We start from the raw sequence: 25144 nt of genomic DNA, 5'->3' as shown, positions 1-25144 counted from the left end.
TGTTTTGTGTCTTCTGTAGGTAATAAAATAAACAGAAGAAATTCAATTTGTTTCCAGGCAATTACTCACTTTCTCTTTAATGAGTCATGAGGCTCATTTTGTCAGGATGGCCGGTGTCCTTTAATTTCATTTGCAGAGGGATCTCAGTCAAGAAAAAGATCTGAACAAAAACAATGATGTGAGCCACGCTTAGAAAACGTGACTTCCTCCAAGAGATGAATTTTCATGCATGACGGAACAAAATGTCAGCTGACCTGGTTTGGTTGGCTCTGCAGTAACGAGGCATTTCAGGCTTTTAATTTCCTTTAGTTTATTGAAATCATTCAGTGTACCCTGGACTAAATGGGCTCACTATTTGTAGTGGGTTTATTCTGTTTGGAGGCATTATCAGCATAACCACTAATTATTAGGTTGTGTGTTGAAGAAAAGTGAGAACTTTGGATCACCCCAGAAGCTGGACTCTTCCTCTCTCTGGGTTTTTGTTGTTCTGCAAATGTAGGTATGCTTAAGTTTTCTTTTTTGTTAGGCAATTTCCTGTTTTTGTACACACTTTTTTTAAATGTAGATGACACGTTATCAGTTTGAGGCACGCCACATCTCAACCTGTGCACCCATGATGCATTGCAAAGTGTGTTGGTGTCACAGCTGCGAGCCCAGCTGGCCGTGTACTTCATACACTCCTGTTCTGGTAAGCCCACGAGAAATGAAGGGCAGGCTGAAGAATAATCTGTCTTAAGAAATCCTACTCCCTCTTATTTTCTGTGCATCTCAGTGCCCAAGCCCTGATGCATTGTGGGTCACAGATTTGCTCTGCGGTACCTCACTCGACAAAACAGCCCTTATCACACCTATGTATTTAGGGCAGCCACTCCTAACTCAAAAGCCCCATGGCTCAACTGTGCGAGTGATTCGGGGCTGATTACAAACAAGTCAGGCTGCATCGCTCCCATGGTGAACCATAACGCCTACCCATGTGCTACAACATGAGACCTACTTTTCCTTGCATGTTTGCCCTCCTGAAGATGCTATGTGTGCAAATATAATATATGTAATTAAATGTGATTATTTAACATAATTTATGCCATGTTTTGGAAACTGCACACAGATTTCTAAATGGAAACAGATCTATCCATCCATCCATCTTCCAATTGCTTAGTCAGTGCTATAGGTGGATAATTCAGTTCAGAAAGTAAAAATCCAGAGCGAGATTTTGTTTCAATCAACCAGTTGGGTATAAAGAGTCTTGGTCACAGAGTATGAAACTGGTTGGTTGAACAATATCTTGGTCTGGATTTTGACTTTCTGAATCTGAACTATCCACCTCTGGTCCGTGCTGGGGAGGCCTGGAGCCTGTGCCAAGGAGCAAAGAGCATAAGGCACTAAACTGTTAACTATGTGGCTTTGGACTATGGGAGTAAAGTCACACCACTAGGGAAAAATGAGTGAACTTCACATACAATGGGGGTTGGGATTTGAACTACTAATCCCAGAGGAGTGAGGCACCTCTGCCATCTCCTATAGACAAAAATACATTTGAAGAATAACATATTTTAAATGATCCTGGACTTCCATAATTTACTTTGTCCTTTACAAAAGCCAAATGAATCAGAGATTAGGGCTGGTTAATTATGGTGGTTTCACCACTACGAGTATTTTGGGGGGAGGGTGTGAGCTCCTCTAATGGTGAGTCCTTTAGCATGCCTGGCAGCAGCGATGTTGAAATAACAGGAATATATACTCACAAGTAGCCATATGGTCAGAATTCCTGTACTGCCGCAGGCTGACACTGTGGCTGTGGTCCATTGAAGGTGATCACGTGACACTGGGATCACGTCACCGTGACCAATAAGTTACTGTGTTTAGCTTTTCACTCTTTGCAGCTGTTCCCCTTGTGCCCTGTTGTGGTTAGGAAGGGATCTGATAATCTGTCCAATCGCTGTAAAGATCACTGTGCTGCAGTGAAGTGCTTCTGTGCTGCACACTCTCTCACTGCATGGTGGGTAAAAATCACAGTATGTATTGGTTTTGTTATGGATCAGGTTTTGAATAGTGTGTCTGCCACCTTAAAATGGATGGCCCCTTCTGTCAGTAACCTGCAGTCTAATAAACTTGTTACATTTTTGAAAATAATTCCAGCGGCGTGAGGAATCTGCCACTACTAGAGCTCTGCGATTTGCTCCCCAGAAGCGTCGCCCCGCCATTGCCCATTTGGTTCACTGCCAATGCTTGCTGTAGCAGAGATGAGTGTAGAATTGTTCTCATGTGAAGACACGAACAGGGGGGCCTGGTTTGGATGATAAGCACGAAATGGCTCTGGTCCTGAATGGCAACACGACTAGAAGACTGTAGAGGTGCGGGCAGGCTTGCAGTCCCACTGCAGAATACCTAAACATCACCTCAATGGATGGATCACAGCCATCCACAAGCAGAATGGATCATGTAGCTAGTCAGCCGACAACAGCCGTGGGGGGGCAACATTTCTCTGTGCCTCCATCATAGAGCCTTTCATTCAGACTTATGGCCACCTTGGGTCACCTTGGATTCACAAGATTAAAAGGACAGCTATGCAACTTAGCACACCTTCTCTCTTCCTTGGGTGTTGGGCATCTTAAGGTTCATACTTCAAGAAAATTACTTCTGCCAGTCAGCGTGAGTCTGGGTCCAGTCGCAAGTTGGGTAGAGAGAATGAACAGCAGCTCTTGTCTTTCAAAGAGCAGACCTAGTTGATTGCTGTCACAATGGTACATAACGTTGTCTCATTGAATAGGGTGACAGTTGGCCTCTAGCTGGGCCTCTGTGCATGTCAGCACACATCCTCAAATAATTCCCATGTTCTCCGGGCCCCCTTGAGTAACCTTAACACTCGTGTTCCTTTAGTATCCGGGGGCCTGGAGAAGCTTTGCCATGGAGATGCTGGTGGCCACTGCCTCACCAACTGAGGCTCCTGCTAATGGGGCATCCGAGCTCTGCAGCCTCTCAGTAGCCAGAAGCTTCCAGTTCAGCCCCCCCATTGAGGCAGCTAAAGGAGACTTGAGTCACAGTTAAGCACACAACTAATAGTCGCCATGAGTAGCAGCTGCCTGGTTTCGCACGGAAAGACGATGTGCCTCCTGTTTCCGGTCATCGCATCTGTGCCACATTTTTAAGTGTTTACACAGGATGTTATGCATAGACATTGTGACTCTTTATGGGGTCTAGTTAGGTTTGAATACATCACAGGACACTTTGTAAGTCCAGCTAAGAGGGTGTGTGCATCCAGTCATCCCTTCGGTTCTGACATAGGAAGGAATCCGCTGGGCTCCGGGCACCAAACAGGGTCTGTCCATCACATGGCTGCCACTCAGCCATAGTGTTACTCCACTGTCTACTGGGCTGGAACGGCAACCTGATAGCTGACCCCCCTCCCCCACCCCAAATGTAAAACCCCCAGGAGGCATGCTGTCTGAATCCCTGATAGATAGTCATACCAATGCAGGAGTAGGACCTGCAAGATCTCTGAGATTCTCTGCATGAATCTCTCTTAAATTTAACAGCCATTCCAAAGACTTACAGCTTCCTGGTGCCACAACTTGTTCATAAAATTGGATTTTGGTGTTTTGTTGGACATCATGGGCAGAAGGGTGACATCACTGTGCCTCCACACCTCCAGACCTGGTTGCTGGCCCATTCCTGTCTCTGGACTTTATACGTGTTCGGTATAGGGACTCTTGTTTCCTCCCATGGTCCACAATTGGTGAATTGCTGTCTCTAAGTTGCCCATATTGCATGGTTGTGTGTGTGCCTTGCAATGGACTAGCGGCTGGGCCAGTGTGCCTCCTTTCACGTATCCTGTATTTTCTGTTGCATAGATATGAATATTATATGGATGGACATTTTTGTCCATGATGGTACTTTCTCATGCGCTATTGAAGGTGCATATCTAAGTAATGATTGATAGATTGATTGATGAGTTGACTGGAGGAATGACTCATTCAGGAATGGAGACTGCGTTTTAAGACCCTCTTCCCGTAACTGCAGCCCCTGCCCCTTAGGGACCTCCCTCTCTGCATATGCAGACCCCAGGGCCCCTGCTCCTTAAGCACCTCCCTCTCTGCATATGCAGACCCCAGGGCCCCTGCTCCTTAGGGACCTCCCTCTCTGCATATGCAGACCCCAGGGCCCCTGCTCCTTAGGGACCTCCCTCTCTGCATATGCAGACCCCAGGGCCCCTGCTCCTTAGGGACCTCCCTCTCTGCATATGCAGACCCCAGGGCCCCTGCTCCTTAAGGACCTCCCTCTCTGCATATGCAGACCCCAGGGCTCCCTTCAGTTGCTACCAGGTAACACACATGTGACCTGTCACAATTCCATCACACCCATATCAGAAGTGCCCCTTATTATTATTATTATTATTATTATTATTATTAATGGAAAATTTCCAATATGCATCTTCCAGGACCATGAAAGAGAACATCTTTGAGCTTCCGGTTGCCTGGTTTGTAGATGTGGATCCTTAAAGGAGTATTTGCTTAAATGGTCATTTAAACGTTGATCTGGCATCAGATTATATTATGTTAAATTCTTACATGTAACTTCTGGAAAGTCTGTCTTCATGAGGGGTGGCTCTCAGGGGCCCCTGGTTTTTAGGGGCCCAGGTGGCTGCCTACCCTTGCCTTATAGTAAGTCTGCCCCTGTGGTTACGGGTCTTCAGTGGTGTTTTGGTTTTGATGGTTCTGAATGAGCTGGTGTTGCTTGGTGTCTTATAGCTGTTGGTGTTTCATACTGGTAATGGGATTTGCTTTATGTTTCTTGTTTAACTGGTTTTCATCTCAGCCAAATTAACCGATCTAGAACACTGAGTGTAGATCCCTTTACTGCTGTGTCTGTCATTTCCTTACAAAACAGTCCCATAAAAGCCTCTTCCTCCAGGAAGATGTAGGGATTAGAGGATGGAGTGGTGAGTATATTAAACTTTTATAATTCAGGCTAGGGGAGAGGTAAAACGGCAAGGGTGGCCATTTTGACTCTAACAAACAAACCAGGAAAATATGAACGCTGTTTCTCTCTTTATAATGCTCTTAATTGCAAACTGATTGCAGGTGTGTCAGGGCCATCCTGTGACCTCACACATCACGGAGCGACGTTTCTGTGTCTTTCTGTCCTGGGGGGCTGTCCGCTGTTTTTTATATAATTTTTCTTTTCTTGATAGAGAATCTCAGCTGGATGTCATAACTTTGCAACATGCACATGGCAGGAAGTTCACTCAGACTAACCTGTTTTTTCAAACTTGCCATCGATCTGGGCCATCTGTCTCGGGGATCGATGTGTGGCCTGGGTTCTGTGGGGTCAAGGAGGACAGCCTATGGAATCTATGCTCTGCAAAACCAAACAGAGCCGGTAATTACCGATTAGAAAGATCAGCCTCAAGTGCAGTGGGAGGCGCCTTTTGGGGACGAGGGAGGGTAAATTACTTCAACAGATACCTGACATGCAAAAAAGACTATATATCAGTTCTTTGGACTCAACTGTGCTGGCTTTTAACAAGGAGCCTTTGGTATCCTTAGAGAGAGGCGTACGGCTCATTAGGAACCTTGACCAGAGCGAACTCCTGGTTTTGGGCTGTGAAGCAGACTGTCTTCTCTGCTGGAGAGTACACTAGTTGAAATAGGCCCATAATGGCTGAGACTACTCCAGCAGTCCGCTGTGCTGGGGGGGGGGGGGGGGCGGGGTTTGGTGTTGGGAAGGTCAGGGCATTGGAGGGGTTGGTTCATATTCTGCTGAGAACACAGAACACTGCGCCATGTGTAATCTAGACTAGAAGTTGACAGCCTGCAACTGGGGATGGATCAGTCACCTGAGGTATGCATTTGTGGCCCCGCCCCCTCCTCAGTGACCCCAGTCCTGCCTTAGCCCCGCCCCTTCCTTGTCAGCTCCAGTCCTGCCCTAGCCCCGCCCCTTCTTCAGCAGCTCCAATCCTGCCCTAGCCCCTCCCCTTCTTCATCAGCTCCACTCCTGCCTTGGCCCCGCCCCCTCCTCAGCAGCTGCCCCAATATTCCAACTTCTGCAAAATGCCACCATCAGTCCATCCTGTTGAAAACCAGAACAGGATGTCCCGGATACAAAAGAGGGATGACCATCTTTGGAGGGTGATGTCCATTATTTAATATTGACTATGCAGAAAAATCATATAAACATTCAGAATGAAAGAATAATTAGGCCAAATGTTTTTGCACTGAATTATGCCCTGACCCCATATTTCAGATTAGGAACAGTCAATAGAAATTGTGGGGAAATGTCAGCCAATAAGGGTACATCCACAGCTACCAGTAAGTACAGCGGATGTTTAAGGTGGATGCATGTGCATTCTGGTTAGAAGAGGCTTTAGCCTTTGTAGGTAATAACAGTGCTACTGTAAACATTGTAAATATTTTATCTAGTTATTTCCTTGGCCTAAAAGAATTGGCCAAAAACTGTAGCATGTAGTGCTAATTCCCCCTGAGGATGTATATGAGAGTGTTGTGGGTATTGGCCATTGTCATTAAAGCACAGTGATGAATTAATCCCACAATGAATTAATCCCACAATAGTCTGGGAAATGCCCCATTCTCAGTTCCAGTTACATTCAGTTCCATTTTAATAACCTTAGTTATTACAACATATGGCATGTCCAGCTCAAATACAAACATGATACGTTCCAGCCAGCTTGTATTTCCCAAAGAATGGAGTGTAGCACAAAGATTATCTTTATTCAGGGAAATTAAATACAGTACTTCACATTTTCACATATCTATACATAAAAGACATGGTTCAATATAACACAAATATTTCATTTCTAATTTTCACTGAATCAACTTATTTTTGTATCACTGCATTATTGCTAAAAAAGATCTTTAGAATAAATCAGTGCCTGGTCCTATGGAATCTAGCATTTTGGTAGAAGAATTACTTGGCTCACAAAATTCTTTATTGACAACCATTTTTGAAGGGCCTGTCTTAGACTTGCCTACAGTGTAATGTTGCAGTTGCATTGTATCATAAGTATGAAGAGTATTTTTGCGGCTCTTGCTACTAGAGGTTTGCAGGTCTGTTTATAAAGTATGTCTCCAATCTAACATAATTACATCTTGCAAATAAATTATGCTAAACTGTAATAATAATGATGAATCCACAACGGTAGTGACGCTAAATGGTGAGTGATCGATGGACCTTTTATGCAGGAAGTGTATTAATAATCCAGAGCTATTGTTGCCAAGCGCCCCTGCTCCCTGGGAGCAGAGACCCCGCCTGATCCTGACAGGTCTCTCTCCAGCCTGCCTGTGTCTGTTTAGCCATATAGAGGTCAGCTCAGTAAACTGCAGTGCAAGCTGCCTTGTTGTTGTTGTTGGAGTGTGTATGTGTGTTTTTCCCCACTTGTCTTACACCAGCCCATCCTCCCTTAGATAAAGTGGGGCACGTCAGTCTGTTTACAGCCAGTCCTCAGCCTGGTCACCAACCTTTATTCTGTGGCCAACCCAGAGATTATTGGGAAGCCTGTTTTAATGAACAAAAATGGAGTCGCTTTATTTTCTCAGTGTTGTAAGCGGGGTCTGGAGCAGGAGGCGGGGGGCCTGGTATGGTGCAGGGGGTGGGGTCTGGTGCAGGGGGTGGGGATATGGAGCAGGAGGCGTGGTCTGGAGTGGGGGCGGGGTTTGCGGCTGGGCCACAGGCTGCACTTGTTTGGCTGGGAACACATGCATCCCACCACACTCTTGACTGAGGGCTCCCAGTAGATGGTATGTGATGAATTGAAGGCCAAGCAGTCAGGCCCCTCCCAAGACAAATCCATCTGTGAGGCCACGCCCCCCTGGGAAGGACACCCGTCCTGCCTGTCCGTCAAGTGTGGCACTGTCAGTATTGAGAAGAATAACTGCAGCTAGGGCTCTTTGTCATGCTCCCCTGGATTTAAACCAATAACCCTCTGGTGACAGTAGAGTCCAATAAATTTTGCTCCTTATTCCTGTTACCTCACTTAAGAGACTCCCAGGCGAAGTGGATGGTGATCAGAAGGTAGAGTAATTTGTTACCTGCTTTGGGGAAGTGGAAAGGAATTAGTCTCTGCTGTAAAAAGACCCCTTAAAATGTGTAATTTAACTCTGTTGCTCTCCAAAGTTTTTCTGGAGTTAAAAACTCCACTGGCAGAGCCGTAAAGCAACCTGTATCTCACTGCGGGGATCCGTTTAAAGCATTTATTTAACTGCAGTAATGGGTGAAAGGGAGGAACTTTTAAATCAAAGTGTTTCCTCAATATTTAAAGGGACAGGCATTGAAACAGAGAAAGGGAGACTTTGTTAGCACAGTATTAGCTATGACAGTTCGAAGACAAGGGCCAAGAAAATAAAACGCATGTAGATGGTACAATGCATATGTGGGAGGGGGGGCTGAGCTGTCGTCCTCTCCTGCAGGCTAGCTCTCAGAGGCTGCTGTTTGTGGGAATGTTTTGGGGAGAGCACAGCTTGTCCGGCTCACCAAATATCTGCTAACTCATTGTATTTAAATGAACAAGAGACTGCAACCTCTGGGAGATTAGCTCAAATAAAGGATTATTAGATCTTGGAGTCGATGCATCACGCAGGCGGTCTGGCTGACTGTTTCTGCTGAGGCGGCTTTTTTGCCTAATATTTTTCTGTCTACCCAGCAGAAACCGCCGTGGCGGAGCAAGGCTATTTGATTTGGGGGATGCCAGCTTACACTCGGAAAATGTGGCCCATGGTCCTTTCGTCAGCCCCTGTCAGGGAGGCCCGTAATCTCGTTTGCCCTGCCCGATGCTCTCACTCTCCTCCACCGTCCGAGAAGGCTCGGGAAACAGGAGGCATCTGTCTGTGGACCAAGCTGAAAGTCGTCCTTGTCTGTTGAAGACCCCGCCCCCTTATTACGTAACTAACAAATAGCAAGAAAGACATTGAGAGTGCAGCTCCTTCCCCCCCCCCCCAGCCCTTTCTTGTTACTTTTGAGCTTTGAGAAGGCACTCAGCCTTGATAGCTTTTGTTTTTCACACTTCAGGTGGGAGAAACAGGCATTCGATTTGAAGTCTGGCAGACACAAGTTTGGGCCATAGGGGGAGGCAGCTGCCGCGATCCATAGAGTTCATTACGGCTACAAGACCGCCGGCTCTTTCCCGCTTAAACCGTTTCCATTCCAGCACCCACGTGTGCTTTCCTGCCCAAGACTGCACTCTCAGCCAGCAGGGTGACCTAAGAATAATTGATTCGAGAGGCTCAGGTCAGAGGTTGTCAAGGGAACAGCAGAGTGTAGCCACTTCACAGATTATTACTCTCATTACTCATATAGCTGTCCTCTCAATGCAGCCTGTCTAATCAGGCGCACTGAAAGCTTTCTAAATCAGTTTTCCCCTCTTATCCTGTTTATTATGCATGGATTGATGTTTGCATCTAGAATTTTAAATTATATATAAAAAAACGCCTTAATTCAGACTTTGCAGTACCCTGTCCCACCACCTCCTGCAGTATTCGGTTCTGGTCATGCGGGGACTCGGAGATTACTATAGTAACGTGATAGTTTGCCGTAACTTAACACACATTCCTGCTGTCCTCTAGGCTTCTGCCCCTTTGAGACAGAAACCCTAGTTTCCTCCTGTCGTCATTAGGGACAGGCGACAGAAAAAGAGACTCTTCATCTAGCACAGATGCCCTGATCTCCCTCAAAGTTCATTCGCGCTCAATGGCCTGAGTCCCGACATTAAAAACATGTCATGCTTTCCGTGGAAATCCGTAGAATAACCGAATAACCACCGGTCCGTCGGCAGCGACTGCAGATTAACCACAGGTCCGCCAGCCTTAACTTCTCGTTCCTCTTTCGCACAGCACGATCGCGGCTTCTCTTTTTCCACTCCTCGAATCACACTTTCGTCTTCGTCTTTCGTTTCATGCGATCGTATCTGGATCCGCTGTAAGTTAACATTGCGGCTGTTTCCTTGTTTCCTTCAGATAAGCCATTATCGTAATTTTGTGTAAAGACCGCATTTGCAAAGAAAAAAAACAACGTAGGCTATTAATCAACGCAAGGCGACCGACGGCTACGACGACCTATGCTTTAATATATGAATAGTCTTAACTCTCCTTAAGATCCGTGCTGTATATATGCACCATAATAACGGTAATAACTGCCATGTCATATAGGCCTACGTTATTTAACTGCATTTGCTTTTCTCAAGTCAAACCATTAATAGCCTAAATTAAACATGTTGCTGCCTTAATGATTTCGCGAGTCGGATATAAATTCGGATATAAACAGAAACTGACGTACAGTAATCATGTTTTATTGCCTTTCGACAGCACGTCGCGTTTGTTTGTAATGTGCTATTTGTCTCACTTGTGCGTCGCTTTGGACAAAACCGACTCCTAAATAAATGTAGATGTAAAAAATGCTTGGCAGTCTATAGGGACCCCAGCCTTACATGTCAATTGTTATACTTTTTTTAACACAAGCCGTCTCATAAGAAGGAATCACACATCCATATACTGTGGATAATTTATCCGTCACGCCGTGAGTCGTTTTGCAGCGGGACCTGAATATCCATCAGTTACATTTCACCCCGATTTTTGCGACTCTGAACTGGGGTTGTCGGTTTATGCTTCTGTGGTGCGGACCGTTTTTGGTAATATTGCCGGTTGTTGTCTTCTTTGTCATAATCTCTAACGACAAATCCAGTAATATCTTGGTGAAAGCTTTGCGTTTTTTTATTAACCAATCCATTAATCAGTTTAACGTGATATATATCGAAGTTACGGTCATTTTCATAAACAATTCAGCAGAGTATTTTTAAACTGCAGTTACTCCAAATGTTCCTTTATAAATGACTCAAGTTATGTCCCTTTATCATGTGCACTAATATAAGTAGCGACCTACTCAAAGGCAGTAAACATTTCTATTCAAAGAACAGATGGAGTTTTGTAAAATATAAGTCCCACTCTCATGAGTGCTTTGCACGGTAAATCCTCTCGCAGAGCCGCGTAAAATCATTTCTTATTGCTATCTAGGGTAAAGGTCCCGATATGACGTTTCTGTAGTCGGTTCTTCTTAAGATGTCCTCTTTAATTCAACTAACCAGCTTCTCAGTTTTCCGTCCCGGCTCCCAGACCGAACCGTGGGTCGCTTTAGGGTCAGGGCTCCCGACTGTGTGACATTTGTGGAGAGCAATGAGATTCCACTGTTTTGATTAACCAAAACTGATTTGTTAGATCGGGCTCTTTGGACTGAGCCCTCGTCGTGGAGGGCCAGGGTGCTTGTGAGTTTTCCAACTTTCTTTATAGTGGTATTCTGAGATGGGTTGTTAGGAGTCAGTCAGTATAGCGGTTTGTTCATTCCAGTGGGTAAAAAGCTGCTCACATTGCAGATGAGCTATGCTGACTATCCCCAACTGGTTCTGAGGTTTCCCATCTCCACTTCAAAGAGTCCATGTTTGGTTCTAAAATGTGCATCATTAAATAACTGGGCTGCCATTTCACATAAATGGATGATTTGTAGCTGTGAGGCTCTGCTTTCTCTCCTCAGATAGGTAAGATCAATTTTTTTAAAAATCAAATAAATTAATTATGGAAAATCAGCAGATATTTTTACCTTGAGTATCTTCTTGAAGCTGTGTGTTATCCCCTTCTAAAACAACATGTTTCAAGTCGTTTTCTCACTGTCTGAGATTCACTCACCTAACCACATTAAAGTCTTAAGATACTTCCCATTTACTTGAGGTTTTTACCAAAACTCTACCCAAAGAGCAGGGTTATAATTTCCCTGAGGTCCGTGGGATTTGAGCCTACAACCTTTGAGTTATTAATACGATGCTGTATTTGTGGAGCTACAGGAACTGACTTTTCTTTTGCCCATTAAAAACAAATTGAAATCCTATGCCAATTCATCCATTGCATGATCAGAAAGACTATAATAGTAGTTGTGTTGAGGTTCAAGATTCTTACTCTAACATTTATGTATTAATATTCTCCTTCAGTGTCAGTCTTTAGTTGTTAAGCTTGCTTTAGTTCGCCTTTGTCTTCATAGCTCAAGGTCATTTTACAGCATCCTCTGTGACATGTGAAATCAAACAAAATTAAGACAAGCAAAGATCCACACAGGTCCTCCAGCTCCCTTCCCAGGGTGCCTAGCTTTTAGCTCTCTTTTCCATCCAGCTGGAGTATTTTCCTTTGTTCATCTGTTCATTCATTCATTTTCTTATATTTTCGAATCCTAGATAGTCTTGGCGGCAATGCTTTGCAAATGGGGCCTTCTGTAATCTCAGGATGGCAGAAACAAGGCTGTTGGGCTGCATTTGGTTGGTGTTTTACATTTGGCATTTCCTGTATTACAGCTACCAAATACAGGAAATGAAACGCATTTACCTAGAGCGATGTAGGACGGGAAAACCACCTAGCTGAAAGTTCCATGTTATAATGCTGTGTATCTTTCTATTGTATATGGTATTCTGTCTGTTCGGATTGTCTGTGGCAATCTGTGTAATACATCTGTTTGCGGTAATCTGTTTTAGGGGTGCTTGTTTATGCAGAATAAGAAGTCAGTAATTTTAATGAAGTATGAATATGGCAAAGACAGAGGAACTTGGCACTCCTTTTGGAGATAAAGTACCAGAGACCCCTGTAATAAAGAGACCTTTTACTCCATTCAGAAATGTGAAATCTCTGAGAACCTTCCTTTGACTTTAACTCCTAGCATTTGTTTTAAATAGTAGGCAGTCCTGGGGACTCGCCTGCATTTTCCACTATGGCTGCCTTAGTGTGTATATATATATATATATATATATATATATATATATATATATATATATATATATATATATATATATATATATATATAGACCTCGTTCCATTACTTTGTGATATTGCTTGAGTCTCACTGCAGATCCATAAGGTGCTACTTCAGTTCCCTCCAGACAGGACTTACCCACATCAAAACACTGCCATTTTATGGCTATCACACGCTGCTCTTTTGGTCCTCAGTATACAGTTAAAAAATCCCTGAAACTAATTATTCTGGAAATCTGGTCCCCTGATGTTCAAATGAAAAGCCATCATTCCTTATGTTGCAAGGGATGGTGTCTCCTTACTTTTGTGTCAGGGGGATATTTACGTCCTTGGTGTGACAGTCAATCTCTTGTGGTTGTTGTGACTCCGAGCCTTTCCTTTCACTGGTACTGGACGGGATGGATGGTGTATTGCTGACATGAAGGCGGTCACCTTCAGTTGCTGATTTGCTGATGTCACGGTCCATGGAACATGCCGTTGGTCGGTAATTGTGTCGGCAGTTGTAACTAAGCCGCCCTGACAGTCACATTTTTAATGTTGTTTTCATTATGAATCACGCCTCATTCGCTACTCCTGCTTGTTTGCTCATGGAAAGTGTGAGGTTCTCATAAGTTATATAATTAGAGTGGTACTTCTGGTCCAAGGGAATGTGGAGAACAGCAAGGCCAAGGGAGAAGGGCACGCCTGTGAATTCTGACGGGTGTAACAACTGCAGGCTGTAAATCTGCAGTGGTTCCCAGGTGTACTTTTATTGCATCTCAGTTCAAAAAAATAAACAAAGGGCACTGTGACCATGCACAAGCTGCAGACTGACACAGAGACATAGTGTTTATCTATGATCCTTAAACATGGCCCGCATATAGGGGTTCAGTGGTCAAGGATTGGGTGGGGTCAACATTTCACATGATTTCTTTCCACAAATCAGAAGGCTCTATAAGATCTCTTCAGATGAGATTCATTGGTAGCATCACATGTTTTTGTAGCTGGCTGAAAGGATCTTCCTCAAAGTCAGAAGTGGGTTGGAACGATATGGTAACCCAGGCAGCTGTTAGATCCCAATTCTATTATGCCTTTGGCACTCGGTGTGTTCTGTGTTCTCACACACTCATCTGTAAATTTGCAATGTGAATCTGATTCTTTGCTACTCTGATACTGACATTGCCATGTGTCAAACTCTATTGATGTATAAAAGCAATTGACAATATTAGCTCTCTCACAGGAGACCAGGTGGAATGAAAATTAACCATGACAACAGAAATTGACAGCATTAGGTTTTGGACCAAGATTCCACTAGTCGACCATCTGCTGTTCATAAAGCCAATGCCAAAATTAACAATTAAGCCCTCTCTGTTAAACCTAACGTATAAAGACATGTTTAACCCTCACGTCACCGAAATATCACTGAACCTATCATTATGTATGTGCAGAGCTTCATCACTTTACAGACCAAAGAGAATGCGTCAGTTATACTGAAATTATAATCGCTCGCATTTTCATTTGTGGTTGATCAGTTTCTCTTTGGATTGACATAAATCGATTTGGTGGTGTAATAGGAAAATTGGTTTGCTAAGGGAGAACAGGTAAAGACTTCACAAATGACCCTCGCGCCCGTGCAAATCAATTTATAAAGTAATACCACGGTTTTTTTTCCCCCAGACGCCGTTAATATCTTGTGTGTGAACGGCTCGAAAACTCCATGTCTGAGAGAATAAAATTGAGTTTAAGAAGGCTTTCACTTTACGTTGTTAGCATGCAGGGCTGCAATGGTCATCTGGCGTACAGGTGTTCCGGGCAATTCGGTTTCCCTATGTTTCCCCTGTCTGTCAGGAAATAATGTTTCCCCTAATATTAAAGCAAAGAGGTATGTGAAATGTCTGAAAATCACTCAGGTACATTATTACATGTGAATACTGTATTGTTATTAGTACCGAGGCCCAGAGTTGCTGTATACCTGTTTTAACAGGGGGGAACCAAATATCCTGGATGTCAGGAAATAAAGTTTCTCTTAATATTTAGGTAAATATGTATGTGAGATGTCTGAAAATCACTCAGGTACATTATTACATGTGAATAGCCTACAGTAGTCCGTCACGCATGATATAGTCTTATAAGCAATACTATACCGTTTTCATCAAGAAATATGTCTATCCAGCGAATTAAATACTTTCATTTATTATCTGTAAAAACAAAAAACATCGAAAAGGCATGTGATGTTTTAAAATATATGTCTTGTTTACCTCAAGAGCTTCGTAAAAAGACATGAAAAACAATAGCGAAACCGTGAACAAATCAGCGCGCGACAGGGGAAACATAGGGAAACTGAATTGCCCGGAACTCCTGACATTTTCCCGTTGGGCCGATAGGCATGTGGGCAAGCAAAATCTGTTATGGGGATCTCACACCTCTGCAAAATTTACTGTAGAGGACCCTAAAGTCCAGGGCCGATTTTTAATCCCAGTGATCATGTGTTTTATCTTCTACCGCTTATAGTGGTCAAGGTTGCGGGAAAAATGTCAAGAAAACTGTATGCCTGTAAAGTTAAGAGAAAACACTATATATATATCTATAAGAAGAGCAGCTTGCGCAGCCTTAGCCTACATCTATACAAATGAGACTGGATGACTTTGGATGGCATGAATATTGGGATGCCTATCGCTCAGCATTAGCAGTCATCATACATATGTTAAATTGATTCGTAAAACAACATCTTTTGAAGCAGACCTTTATGGGGGGGGGTAATTAAATCCATCTGCGGAGCAGTAGCTTCCAATAAAAAGTGTTTTTATGTACCCACTGCACTTTAAAGCCAAACCGCTGCGCGACCGGACCAAATTGCCATAATTAAAGAAAGCTTCTTAAAATAACGAAGGTTACTCGCAGAACAAACAAAACAACCCAAACAATATATTAATATTGTGTTGCCGCATAATAACTACCTCCCTTTGTTTCACCACACAAAGCTGAATAGAGTGCACTTTAAAATGTAAAACGTAAGGAGTAGGATGCGCTGTTTCAGGCGGCCGCGAAGTTTTATCACTTCCCCGGCGATCGGGGCTCTGCCTCTGCTGCTGCGAGGAAATCCGCCCAATTTCGGGGCTTGGTACACTTTTCATTTATTCGCGTTTCATTTTTAAATAAAACGCGAACTCTTGTTTCTTGTTTTTAGAAATACTTGATTTTGCTCGGAACCATTACAAATTACTTAAATTAACCCTTCTACAAAAAATCTAAGCATATTTGGGAACACTAGACTATCAACAAGCCTAGAATATCTGCAATAGGATTTTACACGCAATACGCTAAATGTGTCGTTGCTAGCTTGCAAATATTGGAAAAAATAAACAGTTTAAGCCCCATGAGAAATTTTGTGAACTAGAAAGAATCGCTGTTATTTCAACTGTATCCCTGCATTTTATTAAAGGCTGTGCTAGACTGAAATTAAATTTATTTTTACATTTTATACATTTTGTTATGGGTTTGTTTTTAATCATTTTAGGTAAAACTTAGCAGGATATTTAATAACTACTTAAATGTCATCAAACTGTTTATCATCGAACCTATTATGGGAAATAATTCGCCTCTCCAAAGCTGTGAAATATAGCCTAAATTACAAAGTGTAATCTGTATTCCTATTAATAGTAGGCCTACATATAATTGCATAGACCTTTTATTGGGTTGGGAATAATGAATCATATGTACGCTTCTCATTAAGCAGAAGTCGCATATTTAAAACATTAATGCATTCGAAATGCTTTTAGCGTGTGCTTTCTTAATCAAATATTACCTTGAAACATTCGGTACATAAACGGACTGCGAGCCTATAGAAAATATCACCTACAGTCCATGTTACGCTCTCTGATGTGTAACGTGTTTAAGCTTTCTACAGTATTTTTGTATTTTAGCTGATAGACGCGTATCTGACACAAGACATATTCTGACGTTTTGATATTAGGAAAATCTTTAGCGATTGTGCCATTTCACACACACTGTAGTTCGCAGTACACCTTTGATCCTGGGGTTCGTCACATTTGGTCTCTCACGTGGAGACGTGTCCTTGAAAAAAACAACCCAAGGAAAAAAAAGAAGGCGCCCTGGCTTATCTTCGCTTTGAATTAGTCAGATAGCCTTCAAAAGTGTCACCAGCATCTAGGCTAGCACTGACACGCCCACCTGTAGCATGCGTACCTTCCAGTTTTACAGCCCCTTCTAGCTGAGAAATATCAACAGATACGGGCAGTGAGCTGTGAAATGTACCGGCGTGACTCTGCGGACGCGGTGCATTGCTCCGCTGTAACAAGCGGGGTTTGCCCCAGTATCTGTAAGACATTAGTGCATCTCACGTCTTTTTTCTTTTTAATGGCGTGGAAAGTCGCACTAGCCGTTTATGGAGGAAAAACTTCACAGGCTCTACATTTTAATTCGAAATACAGTAGAAGTTATTTAATATGCATTTCGTCAGGGACCATTCTAATGGAAAGTATTAGGCTACCTGGAATTTCTTTCGCTGATGAGTTCAAACGTCTGGAGGAGCCGTTATATCTATCGTCTAGCCTTTAATTAAAAGACGATTTGCTGGAATTTTAACAAATATAATGCATATTTTATATTTCAATAGCGGAGTGGAAATTAGAAAATACTACATCATTGAAAGCCGCCATTAAGGTATCTTATTCCTGTTTTGTGTGTGTTATTTTAAGTAGTTTGCTCTTCCACGTTGGTTTTTTGTGGCCATGAACTTAAAATGTCAATATATACCGAAGGCCCGCGAATTGTAACATTCAGTCACTATTCACCTTTTTTCCATGGAGAATGTTAGCCAGGAAATGTTACGTTTTGTTTAAAATACTAGACTATTTCTAGTCAGTGTCTTATAAGTTACGAGAACAGCAAGGAATTGCCGTTGTTACACTGTTACTGAAAGGTCAATAGGACAATCAAATCGTTTAATTCCCCAAGCATCATGACTCTTAAATCAATGCATGAGATAATTTCGTCCCGGTATATAATACTGGCACCTGTGCTCTACTTAAGCCGATTTGTGTTTTAGATCTAAATATGGTGCGTATATACTTCAACGGTTGCCTTATAGTCTTTCGGTAAATCTGTATTAACTAACATAATATACGGCTAAAACGCCGCTTGTGAAGCACCAAGAAATCGTTTGAAATACCATCCAAAGCTGTGGTAACGCCGTCCCAGTAGGAGCTCACCAATGCCGGCTGCATCAGTCGCGCTGTCAGTCCCAGCACGACTCGGAGGTCTTGTTGATTTTTTTTTTTAACAATCGCAACAATAACGGCGCCCGATATACAGATGCTCACAATAGGATCGGCCGCAGTTGGAGAGCCGATTTCCCTCCAAACAATTGTGTTGTGTGCCCCCTTTGGGCCCTGTTTTTTTACACCACATGTATGGGTCTATCACTGGTAAATTGACCTCCTCCACCACCCCCACCAATATGCCCCTTGAGGAAGGGTTTGCTGCATTCACTCACTGACCGCCCCTAGCTCAACGCAACCACCGCCCCCCCGTCCCTAACCCCCACCACATCCCTTACTCCTACAACAGGCAGTCTGGTCTGTTAATTGACAAGGTACTTCATGGCTAGCGGAGATGGGATTTCAAGTGTGGTGATGTCAGGGCTTGATGTCAGCTTCCCACGGGGTGCTTGTTAAATCATGGATGGGACACAGTGCAGCAAAGCTGGAGGGGTGATAGATTTTTTTCATGTCATGTGATTAAAAAAAGCTTTTCAAATAGCTGTTTTTTAATTAGAATGACAAGAATGTCAAGGCTCGCCAAGAGTTATGGGCGTGCCTGTATCTGTTATTGGAATCATGAGCAGACTCGACACTATTAGCCTACTTTTGCATATGCTGTATTAAAATGATTTCCTCGACCGAAGAAATCATAAATAAATGTTAAGCGTCCGGTGACATTGTGTGGAAGGTACTAGTGAATGTATGAGTCAAGTGAAAGGTTTACTTCTTACCATAAAATGTATGCGCGAATTTACAGCATTACTCTATGATGAGACACTCCGGTAGACATTAAACTAGTAAGAAACACTTCTTTGTCCCGACCAAGAAAGCTAACAGATCATTAAATAAAATCACTTTTTTTGTCGTTTATAACTATAATGGTACAGGTAATTCATCTTTGGATTTAATTTTCAGTATTTGGAATTTTCTAAAAAAAATATATAACGCCACTATGCCCGGCACGTTTTTATTGTAACTCGCAGGGCAGATTTCTCTCCTGCCTAACATTGATCATTCAGTAGACGAAAATGTTCCAGTCCCCAAGGCAAGTTAATCACTTCGTTTCGGTGTAGAAAAAAATAAATACAGACCAGATTATTGAGAACAATTAAGCGTCATAACAACTCGGTTCCAGAAATTTCCAAACACACTAGTGCCCCACCGAGTCCCCGCCCATGGCAGCTATGTAATTGTGTAAAAGGTGCCATTGTTTAGGCTTCATGTTCGTCAGTATTCATTCACACGATGGCAGTACTATACTAACAGATCTTTTTATTTTTAACTCCAAAAAATGTACTGGATGTGCTATAGTGATATCCTGCGTGTAGCCCAATAAAGCAGCCTATGTGTAATAACTATATACAGTGACATAGGCCTGGTAGATCATATCGGTGATAAACAATATTTTACATTTTAAAATAATTTGATTATTTTCATATTTCATTGATCATATTTCAAATATGTTGAAGGCCCAGTTATATCATTGTGATGGGGGTAGCCTATTATAAACATGTATGCCTAACACATGAATACACCAAAGCGGTTTGAGATTAATTCGTGCTCCGTATACATTTATGCATTGTTTAGACAGGAGAAAATGTAGTTTAACGCGCGAATGTGCGTAACCTGTGCGGATTAACCGTAAAAATAAACACTGATGCTTGATTTTTCCCGTAGTAGCAGTGCCTGTGTTTCAAGTTATTGATTTCGGATTCAGCAGTTTTGATGACTGGTAAAAGGGATAAACCCGACAGCGGTCAGTTATAAGACACCAAAATTTAAATCGTTTAAAATAAATTAGCATTCACGCTTCATTATGCAGCTTGAATTCTATCTAATATTTTATTACAAGACAGTAAAGATATGTTTCAGATAGAAGAACCTTTATAACGCATAATTCGAGTTTGATCTTGAAAGCTTCTATTCTCGTGGTTTGTGCAATAGGTTTAAAACGTTTAAAAATTAAAATAAGCGATACAACACTTTACAACAGACAGTTCAGGACTTTCATATTCAAATTTGTAATGTATAGGCCTACAACAAACCATATTTACATAATTGTACTCCATGGCCTTGAAAATGAAAAACATATTTCATTTTACACTTGGGTGCATAATTAAATGTATTTTGTTCAGAAGAGATTTAATCATAATCCTAAATAGGTATAACGTCAGAACACGTCCGAAGGTGCTCTATGTCCTTTGTACACATAGATGTAGACTGCATCGTGTGAAAGGCTTGTAACGTTTTCCACTTGCTATCAATGGCCAGTCGGAGTTTAAACAAAGTCTTGCAAAAGTCGCTGTAAAAATCACCATTGCTTTTCAAACAAGAATTAACTTACTGGTCGATTCTTCGCGAAAACACTCGGTGTTGTGGATTTTAACACGTACTATAAATGCAGTATTGGCATTTACTTCATGATCGCGTAAACGTGGACGTAGTCTAACCTCCAAAAAGTGGCCAAATGAACACGATCGTTGAAAACCGAGCTGATCCAAACACAAGCTGTTTTGAATTGGTCAACCCCCCTTCGCTGGTAAGACATCTCGCTGTAGAGTTCCGCAGCAACTCGACTTAATTCAGTTTATGTCACGACATACTGCCAAGTAACTGTCAGCTGAAGTTTGACCGAAGTTTGACCGATCCTATGATTTCTTTACACGAGCGTCTTCACTGGTTTTCTAGCGTTAATGATCAGATTTACTGATGTACATTACCACAGAATGCTTTACCAGGCATTCATGTATAACGAGTACAGTTGTCAGTGCATGAAAACTGAGAATCGCTGATGTTCAAAATCTGATTCTGATTTACATTTTTCGTTATAATTGCTAAGGTGACATATGGAGTAATGGGTTAGGAGAGAGTTAAAATATTTTAGCATTCATTCCAACATGTCAGGCACGTTTAACTTTGATTTCCACTACATTTTTTAACCCTGCTACAAAGTCGATTAATACTTTTCCAGATCTAAAATGGACACACATACGTAATTTAGACCTAGATATAGGCCTAATTTGGAATGTAAAAATCACTGCAGTAAAAAAAATATCTAGTGAAAGCGACCATTAAAAACGTAGCATTTAATCAGAATTTCTTTGAAGGACCGATGTCTTGTCACCTCCTTTCCAAGACAAGCAGTAACGTACCGTATAACCAAGCTGCTGTGTATAGTAAGAATTCAATAGCTGTGTTTGTGCTCACGAATTTAAACTCCCATTCCGTCATATTTTTTTTATTAATACGAAATATTCCAGATGCACCTTTGAAATCAGTGAATAAAGCTAGGAATTCATACTCACATGTGCTTAGAGTATAATATGCAATCAGAATGCATAGCATATCTACGCCTAACCAATTGTACCATGCGAGAGTAAACGACATCTACCATGCTTCCACGTTCCAGTAGGTTACAGAAAGATGAACGACTCGAGAATGTTTCATTAGTGTGAATAAATTAAGTGTAATTTTCAAAAGTAACATTGCTATTGTACAATGAAATATAAGCTCCCAATATTACATCGGCAAAACAACAAATCGACCAATTAACAGTCCGCAGAGTACGCGGCTCAGATCTGTGAATATTGCTCTAATTTTTCAGTATCAGGGTCTGCCACGTGTCCTACAGCTTACACGCGCTTAACATAAGCGAACGGCGGACTGGGGGAAACTGGTTTCATCGCGATAACATTATTTCCTTTTTTCCAGACACGTTAGACCTTAATTGTATGAGTTCTAATCTAATTTGGTCCTACTTCGGTGATATAGTACTGCTGCACAGGAAACATTGTTGTTCGTTGCGGATCTGAAGTATATGGTAAATGTTGTGAGTGCGTTCTATTTAGGTTACCCTTGTATTTTTGGTGACGCGCTTAATATGTGTGCTAAAATTTTCATCTTGATGTAGTCGAATATTTCACGCTGAGCAAACCAAAAGAGCCGTGATGTAGTCGCCTCACATCTTGGGGTAAATTCTTAAAGGAATTTTTAAAAATGCATGCCACATTTTTCAGATACAACGGCGGTGTAATGTGAAATTGTATATTATTTAACGCGGTTAGGTTATTCATTCAGTACTTACTCCGATTATCTGTCAGGATAACCCACCATAGCCTGAATTTTTCGTCCGATTAAAGAAATATTTTCTTAGTTTTGCAGTTCTTAGGTTTAACTTAGGTTTCTACTTTCTAACCAGGGGGATTTCACTTCCACAAATAACCAAAAGCCGTCCTGTGTTCCTGTTCAACTTAAGGAGTGCCGAATAGCATCTTATTTTATCAAGAAAAAATGCGTTTAGACTTGTAGATTAGCTCCTGATCTACCAGAATGCCAGGTAATCCTCACGGATTGAAGTAATGTTAATTCCAACATGCACGCAATTAATAAACCGGCTGTAAAGTTTAACTTGAAAAAGCGAAGCCATCACTGAATATTAAGATCATTCAGCAAATCAATACTAAATTAAAACGTGTTTGTCTGACTATTTGCAGTGGCTTAGATTTTACACTGTCTTATGAAGATATTGTATTTGTTTTAATGAAGTAAAACAATATCGTTTATTAAACGTACAGTGTGCTTCTAAGGATCCCAAAATCTTTCCCCATGTTGTGCTTTATACTTGAATGTTGAAACTATGAATTACGACATCTTTTCATGACGAGTGCTACGAAGGCATTCAGATTTAAACATATTGCCACATATAATTTATGTAGAATATTTATTGTTGTAAGGCCCTGCTTTTCTGACGCAAATCCTGTCATTTAGAAAAATCTAATCAAATCCTCCGTAGGTTAAATCAATACATAACCCCTCATACAGAAGACTAGTTATGTATAAACGGAATACACAAAAGTCTAAAATGCAAATCGTAAAAAGGTTTTCGCGCCACGCCCAAAAATGGCTTCACTTCATTTTTTTCCCTACGTTTTAAATTTAATATACGTCTTTAATTAGGTACACTCGTGTAACAGTAACACTAACACAGCTGTGAAGAGGCCAGGCTCTTATATGTTATTTACGCGTATATGTGTGTGATGGATATAACACAAAGCTTTGCAGATTAATTTACGTAAATAATTAAAAAAAAAAAAAAACTTAAAATGCATCTATCGCGAAACGCAATGCAGATGATTACTACACAAGTAATCAACTCTTCCTTGAAATTCGCAATTCATAAAATGTCCAAATAGTTTAGAAACCAGTAAAACTGGAAGTTTTGTCTAAGCTTTTGGTTAAATTTCCACGCAATCTGTTTAAACAAAGAAGATGTACGCATGTTGTTGCCAGGACATTTATTGTGAAGCCATACATTTCATACATACCCATCTTAAATAGTGTCATCTGCGGGAAAAAGGCAATGCCCAGGTCGAAAAAGAAATCTGCAGTGTTATGGATTCTTAAACCCGGCGATATGAATCCAGTGTCTGGCTCCCTCGTAACGCTGCAGTCTTTGCGAAAAGGAAGGCGTCGGTGACGGCATAGATTTTTTATTAAAAGCAACAAAAGGCATTTGTCACTTGCAGTGTTACGATAAAAACAACTGAAGTAAATAAAATATTCTTAAGAGAGAATGTCATTCAGTGCCGCTCCATTGATCATTCATATCTCCCCGCATTCTGCTCGGACAGCCATGGGCTTCACCGTTGCATTAATTTTCCTCAGCACAACAACCCACCCCCATCCTCGTATCTTTCTGTTCTTTCCCGCTGATCCTTTAGCCAAATTGGGAACAATCCAGCGTCCTCAAAAACCTGCAATCCTTTCACCGAGGGTTGAAATGGCGCTCTGCTGATGTTCAGATGAGATCCACCTTTGCTATAACATTCAGATATTGCCTTTTTCCCTTGACTTGTTACTATTTTTGTCTGTTTTCCTTTTGCTTCCCGAAAGGGGCACCTTGAAACCGTTCAGCCAGGACTCGTGAAGGGTAGTTTGAAACCGCACACGAAATGTTTTTTTTAATTAACTATTTTTGTTACATCGAAATATTTCCAAAGGGTTCAAAACATATGCATAGATTTAAAATATGCGTAGCTATAACTGCAAATCATTAATAAAACATCACTAGTTTGTGTCTGTTCTTATTTTTGGTACAAACGTCACAGTCCAAGCAGGCCATTCCCAGCTTGTCTTCATTTTGGTAAAAAAAAAAAAAAAAAACACTTTTGCTTAATTTTATTCTATTAGACTTAATCTGAGGCCACTGTTTACGTAATGCATTTAATAGTATACGCTTTGTAGATCGTGTTTATGGGAAGTTGATGATTGCCTTACAAGAATCATTTTCCTTATGAAAGGTTTATGAAAGGCATTACACGTATGAAAAATAATAATAATGGCTATTAGATTATACGGGACCAACACTGAGAGTGTGCCTTTTCAAGGAATTTTTTGAACGGCGTAAACACTTAGCAAGGAAATACCTTTGGTGTAGGTTGGTAATCGGAATCGCGGAAAATCAACGCAGCTATGTACGCCAATGAAAAATGCAAACATACACTCCAGATGAAGACGCAAAATCTAATATAGGTTAGACTTGCATTTTTGCAGTTTTTGATATACAAAGAGCCTGCTTAGTTATTTATAAACGTTTGGCCTACATTGGAATAAGAACATTCCTGCAATATCGAAGCGTCTCTGTTTCAATTGTTTACTCGATAGTGTAGGTTGGCCACATACATTCTTGAAACGTTGTCAGGCGTAGCTTAATATGATTAAACGAGTCTTTCAGAATTATAAGTACGTTTACCAAACATTTCGGTTAAATTATTCTCTTCTTGTGACGAATCATGTGCTACGGCTAATTATGTTTCAACAACACGTCAGCGCGCTACGTTACAGTTTTAAAATGAAAACATTTAAGTTTAAAAAACAAGAAGCGACATCTGACAACAAAACCTTATTTAAAAATGTACCCTCTCTCTCTATATTTTTTTGATAAATCAAGTTTTTTGTCCGAACAGCATCGAGAAGCGTAGCACTGAACTATGCCCAGGTTCGTATTCCTCTGTTTTGATCAGCCGAGCTTGAATAGAAGAGCTGCCTTGAAACTGTCTTCCTAAAATTTCTCACTGCTTGTTTTGCTCCCTCGGT

The 25144-nt window shown here is 41.5% G+C and overlaps 1 long non-coding RNA gene across 1 annotated transcript in view; it reads right to left on the bottom strand.

Annotated features, from left to right (window-relative positions):
* LOC140581581 (uncharacterized) overlaps positions 1-25144 on the bottom strand; it is a 27374-nt gene extending 2230 nt beyond the window's left edge. Inside the window, exons 1-2 of the long non-coding RNA XR_011984660.1 lie at positions 23374-25144; positions 5253-5355 (exon numbers count right to left, since the gene is read on the bottom strand). This is a non-coding gene — a long non-coding RNA (uncharacterized lncRNA). The remainder of the gene's footprint in view (positions 1-5252; positions 5356-23373) is intronic.

This window comes from Paramormyrops kingsleyae, chromosome 22 (genome assembly GCF_048594095.1).
Source record: "Paramormyrops kingsleyae isolate MSU_618 chromosome 22, PKINGS_0.4, whole genome shotgun sequence".
NCBI classification, from domain to species: Eukaryota; Metazoa; Chordata; class Actinopteri; order Osteoglossiformes; family Mormyridae; genus Paramormyrops; species Paramormyrops kingsleyae.
Note: the sequence above shows the minus strand (reverse complement) of the source record. Positions and strands in the feature narration are given on the sequence as shown.